The sequence below is a fragment of the Petromyzon marinus genome (genome assembly GCF_048934315.1).
Source record: "Petromyzon marinus isolate PM22_M1 ecotype Great Lakes invasive population chromosome 70 unlocalized genomic scaffold, UKy_Petmar_22M1.pri1.0 chr70_unloc.1, whole genome shotgun sequence".
In the NCBI taxonomy this organism is placed as follows: Eukaryota; Metazoa; Chordata; class Hyperoartia; order Petromyzontiformes; family Petromyzontidae; genus Petromyzon; species Petromyzon marinus.
In genome coordinates this window covers 1,824,576-1,840,308 of record NW_027422603.1, presented here as the reverse complement: position 1 = coordinate 1,840,308, position 15,733 = coordinate 1,824,576, and the positions used below count along the sequence as shown (strand labels likewise).

At 52.2% G+C, this 15,733-nt stretch overlaps 1 long non-coding RNA gene across 1 annotated transcript; it reads right to left on the bottom strand.

Moving 5' to 3' along the window:
- Positions 1–1,660: 1,660 nt before the first annotated feature.
- LOC142908094 (uncharacterized) lies at positions 1,661–3,763 on the bottom strand. Its single transcript, XR_012931588.1, has 2 exons — positions 3,583–3,763; positions 1,661–2,817 (listed from the first exon to the last, which is right to left on the bottom strand). It is a non-coding gene; the product is annotated as an uncharacterized LOC142908094 (long non-coding RNA).
- Between the last annotated feature and the right edge of the window lie 11,970 nt (positions 3,764–15,733).

Here is a 15,733-nt window from a genome sequence, read left to right as displayed (position 1 = left end):
GACCGGATCAAGGTGGGGGCCGGGGGCAGCTTGGGGGGCCACGTGGACAGCCGAGCAGCTTCGAGAGTGTTCTCGAAGGAAGGCATGACCGGAGTGGGGCCCGGACACGCCGAGGTCCATATAAGCAGCCTCCTCATGGGGCTCGAGGCTGCCCGGGTCAAGAATGAAGATGCATCGTGAAGACGCCTCCTAAGAAGAGTCAAGCCTCCAGTCAGCGGACCAGCCAGTAGCCCACTTGGCTGGGTCACGCTTGTGTATCCGAGATTCTGTGTTAGTGACGGTGTGTGTTAGTTAGAACAAGTCAGTAGTTACCACACTGTTAAGTGTAATGTGTTGGTGTTAATAAAATGTTGCCTCCCAAGAAGTTGTGTGCGCCTATATCAGCCCATTACATATAAGTGTAGATGTGATTATGTAATTGTTGTGTTCATACAAGTGTAGTGACACAGCGCCGACTGCTGTCCAGCAGTGGCAACTGCAGTGGAAAGTTTGTGCACACGCCGTTGAGCATATATACGGGGGTGCCGGCCGGGCAGAGGAATTGGGGCAAGGGTCATGGAAGACCTCATAGGGAAGCCTCTGGAACCCTTTGGTCGGTTCGAGACGGGAGGCGTGGATAGGGCAGAGCCAAGCCGCGCCGAGTAGAATATAGAATATAATATAAGCAGCGGAGAGCGAGAGCTCTGGGCTGCCGGTTCTGGGAGTGGACTCGTCTCGTCGTCGCTGTCGTTGCCACCGCATTCGCCCGATCATTGCGTGGCCAGACAGTAGTTGGCCTTCTCGGTTGACGCCGTCGGTGCAACGTGGACAGGGTCGTGTCTAGGCCAGGCTCTACGACAACGTGGTCGAGTGAGGCCGGAGTTGGTGTGAACAAGATAATAAAGAGACGATGTCTTCCGCAACTACCTCGTCTCCGACAGTGTGTGCGACACACACCACACGTCGGAAGGAGGACACGTCACAAGTATAAATGCTGCCTGTGTCAGTCGAGTCACATTTGCTCTAATTTATTTTGATGGTGACCTAAGACAGGAGAAGCAAAATGCACTTCAGGAAGTGATATTTTTTTCATAATGCAGAGGCTGTGCCTGATACACATCTTTCATGTGTTGTTTGGCAACCCTGGTGCCCAGTAAACGACATATGGCTAGATCTTTGCATTGAATTCCAAGTTTTAATTCCTCCATACTTGTGCACAGTTGAGTTTTTTATTCCATTCCCTTCATGAACCGTGTTTTTGAACTTTACATCATAGTAAGATAGTACATGCCGATGAATAATTAATAGATGCTTGAACACATCTATCCCCCACCATCTGCCTGTGTTTGGCCTAATACCCAATCACCCAAAATGCCCAAATTCACCATACATACTCTAGGAATATAAGCAGGTTAATGCTTGGATATCCATCACAATCATCACCCCCAAATGTGAAGACATGTCAAGAGACTCGCTGACTTTTCTTAAAATACTTGAGAAATACAAATCATAGCTGAATATTTTCAATTCCATGTGTATAAGCCTTTGTATATTTATTTTACAATAAATCTGAGACATGCACAATATAAAACATTCAAATATCAAAAAATATTTAATGTATGTTGAATTTCTTTCACACTGTACATAACCAACCATGCTAAACAAGACATGATAAAAACAATTCAAGTCATAGGTTGCATACAATATACAACTTTGGTTTATTGATTACAAATTACATAAAAGGTTCTGAAATTTTACAATACAGGTATAGTGCAATCTAAATAAGCAAATGCACTTTTACAGTGATTTCCCAAATGTTTATAACTACACAAATACTAGCATGTATGTTCCCAATAAAGTAGGCTCCTTCCAAAATGTTTAAAACCAAAATTGGTTTAGTTGTGCTCAAAATATTGTTCACATATCCGTTCTCTTTCAAGTGACGTTCGAGTCTGTATGGAGTTGCTGTGCAAAATACTGCTGTAACCATTCACTAACTCCAACCCTGAACGAATTTCATCACATTTTTCCAATACTTTGTTGTGGCACTTCCGTTAACAGGGCAATTACTGGTGCCCCACGGGCCCCACAAGTTCACAAGTAATTGCGATTCACACCACAGCACCTGGAGTACCGTTGATGTTTAACAACCATGAATTAGCAGGAGGACCAAGCGAACGTATCCTTCTGAGGACAAACCTCGACCACCGCCATAAAGTGCTTTCGGGCTTTCTACATCACGGGTAGTCAGCCATCCTTATTCTTCTTGATATCAACCAGCTCTTTTAGACACGACAGGTGGTACACGGCCCTGAGAAGAGACACGATTGAGAGAAAATTACTTGGTTGACTTATCATGGTGGAAGCCAGAACAATCTCACCAAGTCTCAGGAGGGTTTGGTAGTGATATTTTGCAAATTTCATCAGCGAGTGGTATGTGAGAGGAAACAGGAGAACCCGTTGAAAACAGAGGGAGTAAAATGCAAAACTCCGCAAATAGATTCAAGATTCCATTGCTGTATTACTAACTCCTGGTTACCTCGCAGCCAAAATCTCTAATATATGCTATTCCCAAATAGTCTCCCATCCAAGTAATAACCAGGCTTACCTGCTTAGCTTATAACATTCATAATCTGACATCATACTTAGAGGCGGTGCAGCCTCTATGCTGTGCGTGAGTGTGAATATAAAGATAAATTCACAATGGCGTGGAGGGGTTTTCCCAGGGACGATCAGCCCCTAGGAAGATGTCTGTGTTGAAGCTGCCCGGGGAGGGGGCCTCCAAGCCGGGGGAGTCCAACGCCATGCGCGCCCTGCTCAGCAGCTCCTCCAATGAGGCTGTGCATCAAGAATCACGCATCGCATGTCACAACCACATGGGTGGCCGCTCGGCCGTCTCTGTGAAAAAAGACTGAATATGTACCTGAAAAGATATGAAATGTCATCTGCTATATACAGACTATATCTATATATACACACACCTAGGGATCTAAGGTCCTCTAACACGGGCTCCTCGTTGGCTACATTCGTAAGGCTGGAGATGTCCAAATCTTTGAGCCACTCTGGGTACTTTGGTCTGCTTTGCGGGATCTGAACGGCACCTGCTCTCTTCGTGCTGGTATCCGTCTAGTGGCTGCTGGTCTGGGATTCCACATCGCAGTCACGCAGCCAGGCCGGCTACCTGAGCTCAGGAATGCTCGTGATCCCTGACACATCCAGCTCATCCTTTTGGCTTGTCAACCACCTGGAATAGGTACTTGTCGCACAGCCGCCGCCGTTCGGCAAGTGCTCACGCCAAGTTGCGTCACTGCTCCGTAAGTACGACAAAACGTTCTTCTGGTTAGAAAAGAAATAATTTTTGGGCTTCGCCGACAAATTTAACGGCGGCAGAGCCTTGCTGCTTCTCGCTATTTAGCTCAACCGTTCAGTTGGCTTATTGCCCCTCACCAATGATGCGCCAAGGCTATGCGCGGTGACCCTGAGAGATGACCGCTTGCCTCTGTACGACACCACGAGCCCTCGGTGGGCGCCAGGCGAGCGGAGCAAGGACATGGAGGAACCGTCAGCTGGTGCCGCTAGGAGCTGGTCCGTGGTTAGACTGACCGTCGGGCTATGAGCCACGACCGCTGCAGCGCAGCAGTGAGGCTGCACGTGCCCGAGATGAGGTCCTCCACAAGCAGCATGCCACCTGCAATGTAAGACCCACAGACATTTTACTGGTACACAATGAATTTGCTCTCCCCTAGATTCCTTGACCCCTGAACGGCAATCCTGCAATGTTGCCTTACTTTGCACCATCAGTAACTAATGATGTTATCCGTTTGTGGAGTTTGTGAGAATATGGGATAAATCAGTGCATGAGCTGTTATTGTTTAAACTTCAGATGTGTCCAGTCTAGGATCTGCAAATTTTGACACAAAGGTTGGAGGATCACTTAGATTTCACAAACTTTACAAACTCGATAATCAGTGAAGTTGCTGGAAGATGACAGGAGAAAGAAATGCATGCACCGACCTATCTGTTCAGACCTATGCTATCCTCTCATATGCGTGTGCTTACTGTGGATAGTTTTCTCTGACATAAAATGAACTCATTAATGGAATTTGCCAAGCATCCCAGTGTGGGACTCTCACGAAAATGTATCTTTAGACCTTATTAAGGGGTTTTTTTGTAGGGGAATTACATTACATTCATGATAGCATAGCATAATTGACAAGCACCCAGTACAAGCAAATAAATGGGGTTCTCCTCTCCAATTATCCCCCCTCCAGTCAACTAGCTTCGATACCTTATGAGACCTACTTTGCCAGTAACAAGATATAGTAATAGGTTTTTACCCTTTTATCTGGCACAAAAACTGACACTTTTATACAAGGGATCATGTTTGCGATAACCACAACGCAAGTAGTCAAAATGCAAACAAGAAGACGCTAAGAATAAGAAGACGCCTTTTGGCGTCTTCTGGTCCAACACCAGTGGAGACTGGGATCTCAGAAAAGCCGTCTCGGGTGTGGACCAATCAAATTCAAGGACAGTGCATATTATCAGTTGTCTTTTTTGTTTGCATTTTGACTACTTGTGTTGTGGTTATTGCAAACATGATCCCTTGTATAAAGGTGTCAGTGTTTGTGCCAGATAAAAGGGTAAAAACCTATTACTATAGCTTCGATACCATTGCACCGCCTGCACACTCGATAGCCACTCGAGCGCAAGCACCACGGAGCGATTCCTCGCGTGGTGAGAGGCGCAACCCACCCTCATCCACACTGCGCTTCCTCCTCTCCTCCACGTGTCTCCGCTCCGCCATGCTCTGCACGCATCCTGGGTGGCGGTGACGCACAGATTCCGCTCTGCTCAAAGTCCTCGATGTAGGCGTCCAGCACGTCGCTCGCCGACGAGTAGCACCGCTCTCCATACACCACAGGGCTGCGGTAGCGCCCGCTTCCGGTCCGGAGCAGCGAGCTGCCCAGGCTGCCGCGGGGGCTTGTGAAGAGGTCCGTCACTGTGCTGTCGCCCGAAGGGCTGCTTGTTTCACCACCGTTGCTGTACATTTTGTACGATTTGGGATGCCCGGACCGGATGGGGCCAGGGAGAGGAATGGCTGTGGCTACCAGGTCACCACTGGTCCTGGTATGGGGGGCACCATGAGGAGCTGCTGTGTGCGGAAAGTGGGTCCGACGTCACAACGCATGGGCCAGTGTCGACCACTTCGCGTTAGCAGCTTCAGCGTTAGGTCTCTTAAGCTACTGTGGCTGTTGTCCTTTTTTCAACAAAAATTCCAGCCTTTCCCATGCTTTCCTTCATCACACCTGCAAGCTCTATGTACAATTGAAGTGTCATAAATGCACTACCTGCCTACTACTACATTATGAATGATATACATTTAAGAATTAGCTGGAGACAACTCCATGTTTAAAGCACACTGTATTCAAAAGAGAAGGCTTAACATTTAACATTGGTTAACGTTTGGCATGCACACCTGCATATCAACAAATTACCGTACTACTAATACAATGAATGCTAAATATTAATAGTGGTATTATAGTAGTATGACTACTTATATTTATATATTATCGCACCTCCGAAGAGCACGGTGGGCTTGGTACGGTGCGAAAGAGATTCAACACACATACATAATACAATACTTTCTGAGCACATTATGCATACCGAACCTCCAAGTTCCTTACCCTACCCTGAATAACAACGTGTGCGGAGTACAGCTCCTTTTTCAATCCATTGCTGGCTGACAGCTGTCCCATGCTATGCAGCTCCCAGGGGGAGGGGTTATTTACCATACTTCACCACGCTGGTCAGTGTGAATTTGGTGATGGCAGGGGACTATAGAAGTGCATTACAACCATGTACTGAACATTGCTGCACAATGTCAGGGGGCTATAGAAGTGCATTACAACCACGTACTGAATATTGCTGCACTGATGGCAGGGGGCTATAGAAGTGCATTACAACCATGTACTGAATATTGCTGCACCGGTGGCAGGGGGCTATAGAAGTGCATTACAACCATGTACTGAATATTGCTGCACTGATTGCAGGGGGGTATAGAAGTGCATTACAACCACGTACTGAATATTGCTGCACTGATGGCAAGGGGCTATAGAAGTGCATTACAACCACGTACTGAATATAGCTGCATTGGTAGCAGGGGCTATAGAAGTGCATTACAACCACGTGCTGAATATTGCTGCACTGGTGGCAGGGGGCTATAGAAGTACATTACAACCACGTACTGAATATTTCTGCACTGATGGCAGGGGGCTATAGAAGTACATTACAACCACGTACTGAATATTGCTGAAGTGGTGGCAGGGGGGTATAGAAGTGCATTACAACCACGTACTGAATATTGCTGCACTGGTGGCAGGGGGCTATAGAAGTGCATTACAACCACGTACTGAATATTGCTGCACTGATGGCAGGGGGCTATAGAAGTACATTACAACCATGTACTGAATATTGCTGCACTGATGGCAAGGGGCTATAGAAGTGCATTACAACCACGTACTGAATATAGCTGCATTGGTAGCAGGGGCTATAGAAGTGCATTACAACCACGTGCTGAATATTGCTGCACTGGTGGCAGGGGGCTATAGAAGTACATTACAACCACGTACTGAATATTTCTGCACTGATGGCAGGGGGCTATAGAAGTACATTACAACCACGTACTGAATATTGCTGAAGTGGTGGCAGGGGGGTATAGAAGTGCATTACAACCACGTACTGAATATTGCTGCACTGGTGGCAGGGGGCTATATAAGTGCATTACAACCACGTACTGAATATTGCTGCACTGATGGCAGGGGGCTATAGAAGTACATTACAACCATGTACTGAATATTGCTGCACTGATGGCAGGGGGCTATAGAAGTGCATTACAACCATGTATTGAATATTGCTGCACTGGTGGCAGGGGGCTATAGAAGTACATTACAACCATGTACTGAATATTGCTGCATTGATGGCAGGGGCCCACCGCGCGCTGAACTCCGCGTTATCCGTCTGCGGCCCTGGCGAAGGCGAGGTACTCGTGTTCCAGTCGCAACCTCGCCCTCACCAGGCCCCGCAGCGTCGCCACCGCCGAACAGCCGCTGTCCGCGGCGCCCTGCAGCTTCCTCTTTCGCGACATATAAACCGCCAGCCTGGCCTGAGAGCAGGCAAAGTTCACCAGGTCGTGGCGTTTGCCGGCTGTGTAGGGGGCCCGGTGCACCATCCAGCCCCTTCGGAAGGCCATCCCCAGTTTCCTGGAGATGGCCCCGAGGAGCTGGTACAGCGGTGCCAATCGCGGGCAGGTTAGGTACAGGTGTTCTAGGTCCTCCCGCTCGGCGCAAAACGGGCACTCCTCCGACGCCCCCAGGGTGACTCGGCTGAGCCACGTGGCCGAGGGCAGCGCCCAGTGGAGCGGCCGCCACCGCAGGTCCCCGCAGCGCTTGCAATGGGGGGCCTGTAAATCCGGCCCCACTGGGGGGCCCGCCTCCTCGGACGGCGCAAGCACGCCCCTCCACTTCGTATCCGGGAGCACTCCCAGCTCGCGGCAGTGCAGCGCCTTGACGCTGCACTCGTACAGCGTCTTCTTGCACGCGCCCCGGAAGGCCACGTCCCGGCAGCCGGCGAGCCGCAGCAGCCACCCGGAGTCACCGCCGTCGCGCTCGGGGGGCCGGGCGCACGCAAAGCTCAGCTCTGGGAAGGGAGGGGGGATGGGGGGAGGGAGGGTGGGGGGAGGGGGGGGGGAGCGGGGGGGTGAGAACTCGGGCGTGTCCAGCCGCAGCCGCGATTGGCGCATTGCTTCGAGCGCCGCCCGCAACAACTTCGCCCCGGCCAGCACAGTGCGGAGCCCCGCCGCCCCGCTGATATCGGCCGCGGGTTTCCACGCGGGGTGCCCGCCGCGGTCCCGCACCAGGTCCGCCACCGTCCGCACCCCGCCGAGGCGAAGCGGCGGGCCAGCGCCGCCTCCTCCCGGATCCCCGCGAAGCGGCCGTTGTGGAACAGGGGCTCGCGCAGAAACTCCCCGAGCGTGCTGCCGCGCGGGCTCACCCTGCTCCACGCCATGCTCCGCCACGCGTCCAGGAGGCTCCGCTGGAAAACTGGCAGTCTCCCGTAGTCCACCTGGGTCAGGTCCATCAGGAATAGTTCGCGCCCATAGCCCAGGCCGCCACCGGTGTCTCGCAGCAGGGTGAGGGTGGGCGCCACCCAGGGCGCGGCCTCCCCGCCGTACAGCAGCCGCCGCACGGTCTGGAGTCGGAAGGTCAGGACCCTGGCGGTGATGTCCACCAGGCCCTGACCGCCCTCGTCCACCGGCAGGCGGAGGACCCCCGGCCTCAACCAATGTTTGCCCTGCCACGCAAAGCGGGTGAGCGAGCGCACCACAACCACGAGCAGCCACTCCGGGGGCTAGAGGGCCTTCGCCCTGTGCCAGAGGACCGCGGCCGCCAGGTTGTTGCCCACCAGCACCCGCCCCCTGAAAAACAATGCCGGCGCGAAGCGCGCCCACGCCGCCAGCCTGGCCTCGAACCGGTCCCGTAGGTCGGTCCAGTTCTCCCGCGTGACGTGGGGCTTCCCGAGGTGGACGCCCAGGTACTTGACGCCATCGGTTTGCCAGGCGACGCCTCCTGGTAGGAGCACCGGGCACGCGGCGCCCCGCGGCCCCAGACACAGGGCCGTGGTCTTCCCCCAGTTGATTTTGGCGCCGGACGCCGCCTCGTACGCCTCCACCGCCCGGCACACCGCGGCCACGTCGCGCGCGTCCGTTGCGACGACGCACAGGTCGTCGGCGTACGCCGACACTCTGACGGTCGCCGCCTCGGGGCCCGGCACCCTGTACCCCGACAGGGAGAGCTGCAGGCGGCGCACGAGGGGTTTGATCACCAGGGAGTAAAGGAGGCCCGACAACGGGCACCCTTGCCTGACCCCGCTCGCCACGGAAAAAGGGGCGCCGAGCCGCTGGTTGATTTTCAGCGTGCTCGACACACCCGTGTACAGGAGCCGCACCTGCGCCCGGAAAGTCCGTCCGAACCCGTACGAGGCGAGCAGATCCTCCAGGCATCCATGGTTGATCCAGTCGAATGCCTTCTCCTGGTCGAGGAAGAGGAGGCCTAGATCCGTGCCGTCCCTCCCCGCCAAGGAGATCACGTCCCTGACCGTGCCTATGTTGCCGTGCAGGCACCGGCCAGGGACGCAATAGGTTTGTTCCGGCCGCACCAGCTGACCCACCACCGATTTGAGGCGGTTGGCCAGCACCTTCACAAACACCCTGTAATCGGCGCACAGGAGGGACACCGGACACCAGTTCTCCATTCGGTGCAGGTCTCCCCTCTTTGGCAGCAGGATGACGACGGCCATCCTGCAGCTCGGCGGGAGCTCCCCCTCCTTCAGGCTCTCCGCTAACACCTCCAGCAGCTGGGGGCCGAGCTCCTTCCAGAAGGCCGCGTAAAACTCGATCGGCAGGCCGTCGATTCCCGGGGCCCTTCCGGTCGATAGACCCCGCATCGCGGCGTGAAGCTCCTCCAGGGTGATGGGGCCCTCCAGACGCTCGCTCTCCGGGTCCGCCAACGCGGGGCTCCCGTCGAGCAAGTCCCGGACCGCCCCGTCCTGCACGCTCCGTGCCCCAAAGAGGTCGACGTAGTACCCCCTGGCGACCCTGGCGATCTCGTCCTCCGTCATGGCCATCGTCCCCTCCTGGGTCAGCAGGCCCGAGAGAATCCTGTTGGTGTCCGGTTTGCGCTCTCGCGCCTGGCGATAAAACAACCTGGAGGGCGAGTCCATGTGGACCAGGTGCTGCATCCGTTTGCGCACGAAGGAGCGGTGTGCCTGCTGGTCTGTCACGGCCCTAAAGAGCCGCTGCTTCTCCAGCAGCGCGCCGCCCTTGTCCTCGTGCGCGTCCCAGTTAGCACCCAGCTCCGCCTCCAGGAGCAGCAGCTCTGCCTGCAGGTGCTCGGCCGCCTCGTCTCTGGCCGCGGCGCAGTGACCCCGGAACTGCATGCACAGTGCCCGCACCTGCGCCTTCGTGTGCTCCCACCACCGCGAGGTGCTTCCGAATCCGCTATTTGCGGCCACCCATTTGACCCAGCAGGCCCTGAAGAGCCCCGCGAAGGCCGGGTCCTCAAGCAGCCGCACGTCGAGCCTCCAGTAGGTGCTACAGCGGCTCTCCCTTGGGACCCGCAGCTGCACGGACGCCATGTGGTGGTCTGAGAAACCAGTCGGGACGATTTCGCTGTCACCGAGCAGGTTGGCGTCCGCGGCGCTCACGTACAGCCTGTCCAGTCTGGCGAGGCTCACCCTTCCCCGAAAGTCGCAGCGGCACCACGTGTACTGCCGCTGGGTCGGCCGGTGCAGCCGCCATGCGTCCAGCAGCCCCAGCTGCCGCACCAGGTCCCCCCACGCTCGAGCCGACTCCGGGTGAGGCTCGGCGCCGTTCCGGTCAAGGGCTGGGTCAAAGGTGCAATTAAAGTCCCCACCCACGACCGTCAACACCCCGTCCCCATCGCATGCCTCCAGGGCGTCCCGGAGTGCGCCGGAGAAAAAGAGCCCCCTCCCGCGGCTCTTGCTCGGCGCGTACACGCTGAAGCACCGCATCCTGACGCCGTTGAGCACAAAATCTACTGAGATCAAGTGGCCCTTCACGATATCTTTGAAGGCCACGTCCCTGGGGACGAAGTTCGGGCCGAAAACTATCGCGACGCCTGCCCGGTTGTCCTCACCATGGCTAAAAAAAGACCGGCCGTCCATGAGGTGTTGTCGCCGGCCCTGCAGGGCGTCGTCGAGGTGCGTCTCCTGTAGGAGGGCCACGTCGACCTTTCGATCCCTGAGCAGGCAGCACACGCGGTGCCATCTCGCGTTGCTGCGGGCGCTGTTGCAATTCAGCGTGGCTATCCTAACACCTGCAGCCATCACGATGATTATTCACAGGGTACCGGCCCTCTTGCGTTGGGTAGGAGGGGCGGGGCCCCCTCCAGCTTCCGGATGATCGGTCTCACCCTGAAGATCTCCCTCGAGGTGAGGATGCTTTCACTATTGGCACGGCAAGCCTCCTTCGCCACTTTCAGCAAGCGCGTTGTGTCGGGGAAGTGGTCCTCGACCCGGACATTCCACTGCCCGAAGGTGCTTTCCAGAAAGCCTCGGATGCCCCCGGCTGTTTATTCCCACGCGCCCGCGTCGTCCTCGTCGTCGGTGTCGGACTCCGCCTGCTCGTCGTCCGAGCTGGCGGGCGCACTCTCAGGGAGCTCGGTGTTCATCGCCTCCATCGTGCCCCCCGGGGCCGGGGTCTACCCCGGCTCGGGGCGGGTCTCTCCCGCGGCTCCGGCGTGGCCGGAGCCGGACCCGAGGTCGCCGGCCACTCCGTCGCCGCCCCGTCGCTGCCCGGCGGGCGGAGGTCGCCGTCGTCGCCCGTCTCGTCCCGCGGTTCGGGCTCGTCGTTGTCGTCGCTCCTCATCGCCCCGTCCGCGTGGCCCTCCGGCGCGCTGTCGGCGCTGGCGACCGTCGTCCGCTTTGAAGGGGTCCCGACGTATTGTGCTCCTGCTGGTCCGGCCTTGGCCTTCCGCTTTCGGGGCTGGACCGGGGTGAAACCGCCTTGCTCGTCCTCGAGTATTGGTACTTCACAGCCGGCTGCCTGGATGACGAGGTCCTCTCGCTGCCCCTGCCACTGGTGTTGCTGCTGTTGCTGCTGCTGGTGTTGCTGCTGCTGCAGCTGCTGTGGCTGCTGCTGCTGCAGCTGCTGCTGCAGCTACTGTGGCTGTTGCTCCTGCTGCTGCTGTTGTTGCTGCTGCTGCTCCGTCAGCTGTTGTTGCCGCTGCTGCTGCTGCAGCTGCTGCGGTGGCTGTTGCTGCAGTTGCTGCTGCTGCTGTTGTTGCTGCCGCTGCTGCTGCTCCGTCAATGATCTGCCACGGCCGAGGTGTTGGTCCTACCGTGTTTAAGGTTTGCTTTGTGTTCACGAATGCGGTCCGAGATATGGCGTTTGGTTTCTCCAATGTAACCACTACCACAGAGGCAACTTAGTTTGTAGACACCAGGGTACTGTATGTGATAGCTTTGCGGATTGTATAGTCGAAGTAACCATTAGCCTTAAGAGCTTGGTGTACGTGCTTGAGTTCACTGCCTATGTGTTCCTGGTCGGATATGCATTGGGCTCTATGATACAGAGTCTTGGCTACCATGAGAGATTCGTTCATGAGGCTATCCACATATACAAGCACAGAGACAATTTCAACTGAGAAGATGGATTCTGGCTTAGCAATCATTGGAAAAATTGGATGAACCATTTCAGGTCTTAATTGATTGTTCATGCATACAGTGGCTTTCAGACAGCATACATTAATTTTTCGTCTCCCCCCTCCTCTTTTCAGAACATAGATGGACTAGTCCTTCTAAATAAACTGCCAAATCGCTGTGCGTGGCGCTGACGTTTTTTATAAATAAATACACCGTTTAAAAATAAATAAATTTATGCAAACCGACACACCTGATGACGACCGTATGTGTTATGGTCGAAACGTCGTGAGAATTTTTATTGTTTTATATATATTTTATTATTTTATTGTTTCCCTTCAACGTGACTTTACTGAAAGAGCTAAGAATATGAATTATTGCAGTCACGAAAGTTTTAAATCAAAAATAAATAATCAGTCTATAATTTTAATGGTAGGTTTATTTGAACAGTGAGAGACAGAATAACAACAACAAAATCCAGAAAAACGCATGTCAAAAATGTTATAAATTGATTTGCATTTTAATGAGGGAAATAAGTATTTGACCCCTCTGCAAAACATGACTTAATACTTGGTGGCAAAACCCTTGTTGGCAATCACAAAGGTCAGACGTTTCTTGTAGTTGGCCACCAGGTTTGCACACATTTCAGGAGGGATTTTGTCCCACTCCTCTTTGCAGATTTTCTCCAAGTCATTAAGGTTTCGAGGCTGACGTTTGGCAACTCGAACCTTCAGCTCCCTCCACAGATGTTCTATGAGATTAGGGTCTGGAGACTGGCTAGGCCACTCCAGGACCTTAATGTGCCTCTTCTTGAGCCACTCCTTTGTTGCCTTGGCCGTGTGTTTTGGGTCATTGTCATGCTGGAATACCCATCCACGACCCATTTCAATGCCCTGGCTGAGGGAAGGAGGTTCTCACCCAAGATTTGACGGTACATGGCCCCGTCCATCGTCCCTTTGATGCGGTGAAGTTGTCCTGTCCACTTAGCAGAAAAACACCCCCAACGCATAATGTTTCCACCTCCATGTTTGACGGTTGGGATGGTGTTCTTGGGGTCATAGGCAGCATTCCTCCTCCTCCAAACACGGCGAGTTGAGTTGATTCCAAAGAGCTCCATTTTGGTCTCATCTGACCACAACACTTTCACCCAGTTGTCCTCTGAATCATTCAGATGTTCATTGGCAAACTTCAGACGGGCATGTATATGTATTTTCTTGAGCAGGGGGATCTTGTGGGCACTGCAGGATTTCAGTCCTTCACGGCGTAGTGTTACCAATTGTTTTCTTGGTGACTATAGTCCCAGCTGCCTTCAGATAATTGACAAGATCCTCTAGTGTAGTTCTGGGCTGATTCCCCACCGTTCTCATGATCATTGCAATTCCACGAGGTGAGATCTTGCATGGAGCCCCTGACCGAGGGAGATTGACAGTTCTTTTGTGTTTCTTCCATTTGCGAATAATCGCACCAACTGTTGTCACCTTCTCACCAAGCTACTTGGCAATGGTCTTGTAGCCCATTCCAGCCTTGTGTAGGTCTACAATCTTGTCCCTGACATCCTTGGAGCGCTCTTTGGTCTTGGCCATGGTGGAGAGTTTGGAATCTAATTGATTGCTTCTGTGGACAGGTGTCTTTTATACATGTAACAAGCTGAGATTAGAAGCACTCCCTTTAAGAATGTGCTCCTAATCTCAGCTCGTTACCTGCATAAAAGACACCTGGGAGCCATAAATCTTTTTGATTGAGAGCAGGTCAAATACTTATTTCCCTCATTAAAATGCAAATCAATTTATAACATTTTTGACATGCGTTTTTCTGGATTTTGTTGTTGTTAGTCTGTCTCTCACTGTTCAAATAAACCTACCATTAAAATTATAGACTGATCGTTTCTTTGTCAGTGGGCAAACGTACAAAATCAGCAGGGGATCAAATATTTTTTTCCCTCACTGTATGTGTGCGGTGGGACGGAGTCATCAAAATAAATCAATAAATTTCCATTTTTACTTCCGTTCATTCGGGACCCCGGAGTCCCGCCATAAGGTTCAATTTTATAATGGTGTAGTGAGTCATTCAGAGACACTATTTAAGAGGCAACGTTTATTCTACACTTCACGCAACACCGTTACACACAGGACTAAATACATCTATTCTCACTCTTGTTACACATCGGACCACAATACACCTATTTCTCTCGCATACGGGATATCTATAATCGGGTCAGAGCAGCCAACGTGCTGCCTGACCCATGATGTTGAAGACGGAGACGAAGACGTAGACATAGCACTGGGGTTCCACTTCACCTGCAGACAGCCTGGATCTCTGATCGGGGCTTCCCTTTTAGCTCTCTCGGCACGGCCTGGCTCCACCCTCAGCCGCGCCCTACTTGCAGAATATTCCCGACGGTCCCAGGCTACACCGCACCTGTGCCCTCTCTGGCTCCGCCCTTAACCACGCCTCTTTCGGGAACTCTCTAGACATCCTCAGCTACTCCCCCCGTGCCCCCTCGTTCACCTTTGGCCCACGTTACTCACCCCGGCCGATCACCAGGGTGAGTACTTTTTTAGATGGCCATTTATCTTTTTTACCGGCCAATTTTTTTCACTTTTATGACCACTTTTTTTTTTACCAGTCAATGTTTTCTTTAATGGCCACTCTTTTTTAACCAGTCACTTTTTTAGATGGCCACTTTTTTTTTAATGGCCACTTATTTTTAACCAATTTTTTCACTTTTTTATGACCACTTTTTTTTACCAATTTTTTCTTCAATGGCCATTCTTTTTTAACCAGTCACTTTTTTTAATGACCAATTTTTTTATACCAGTCAATTTTTTATTTAATGGCCACTCTTTTTTATCCAGTCACTTTTTTGGATGGCCACTTATCTTTTTTATGGCCACTTCTTTTTTTACCGGTAATTTTTTTGATGGCCACATTCTTTCACTGGCCATTTTTTTTTACTGGTCTTTTTTTATGGGCCAATTATTACTTGGTCGGCAACTTTTTGTTAATGGCCACTCTTTTTTTACCGGTCACTTTTTTAGATGGCCATTTACCTTTTTTACCGGCCAATTTTTTTCACTTTTTTATGACCACTTCTTTTTTTTACCAGTCAATTTATTCTTTAATTGGTTTAACACGTAGGCTTTCGCGACCAATATTATTCATAATAAAGGTTTTTGGGTTAGATCGCGTTATTTATAAATGTGTCGTAACCCTCCACCACCCGACACGGCAAATCAGCAAAAAAAGTGTCACGTTGACAAAAGACAATTAGCTCACTACTTTAGCCCACCGGTGTGTTGAAGAGTGAATCCACGACATTTACAGTTTGAATACGACGTTTTGCTGGTTATTACATCCAGCATCATCGGGCAATTCGCCAGAATGGTAAAGCCCTCACTTGCTCCCGGTCTTAAATAGAGCAGCAGGGTGACGTCATCATTTAACTCATTCAGGTGCAGTAATTATATAATCGATTGGTAAGCAGTCAATGGTTATGATTAGTAATGAGTTGTAATGTGTGTTATTGTGAATATAC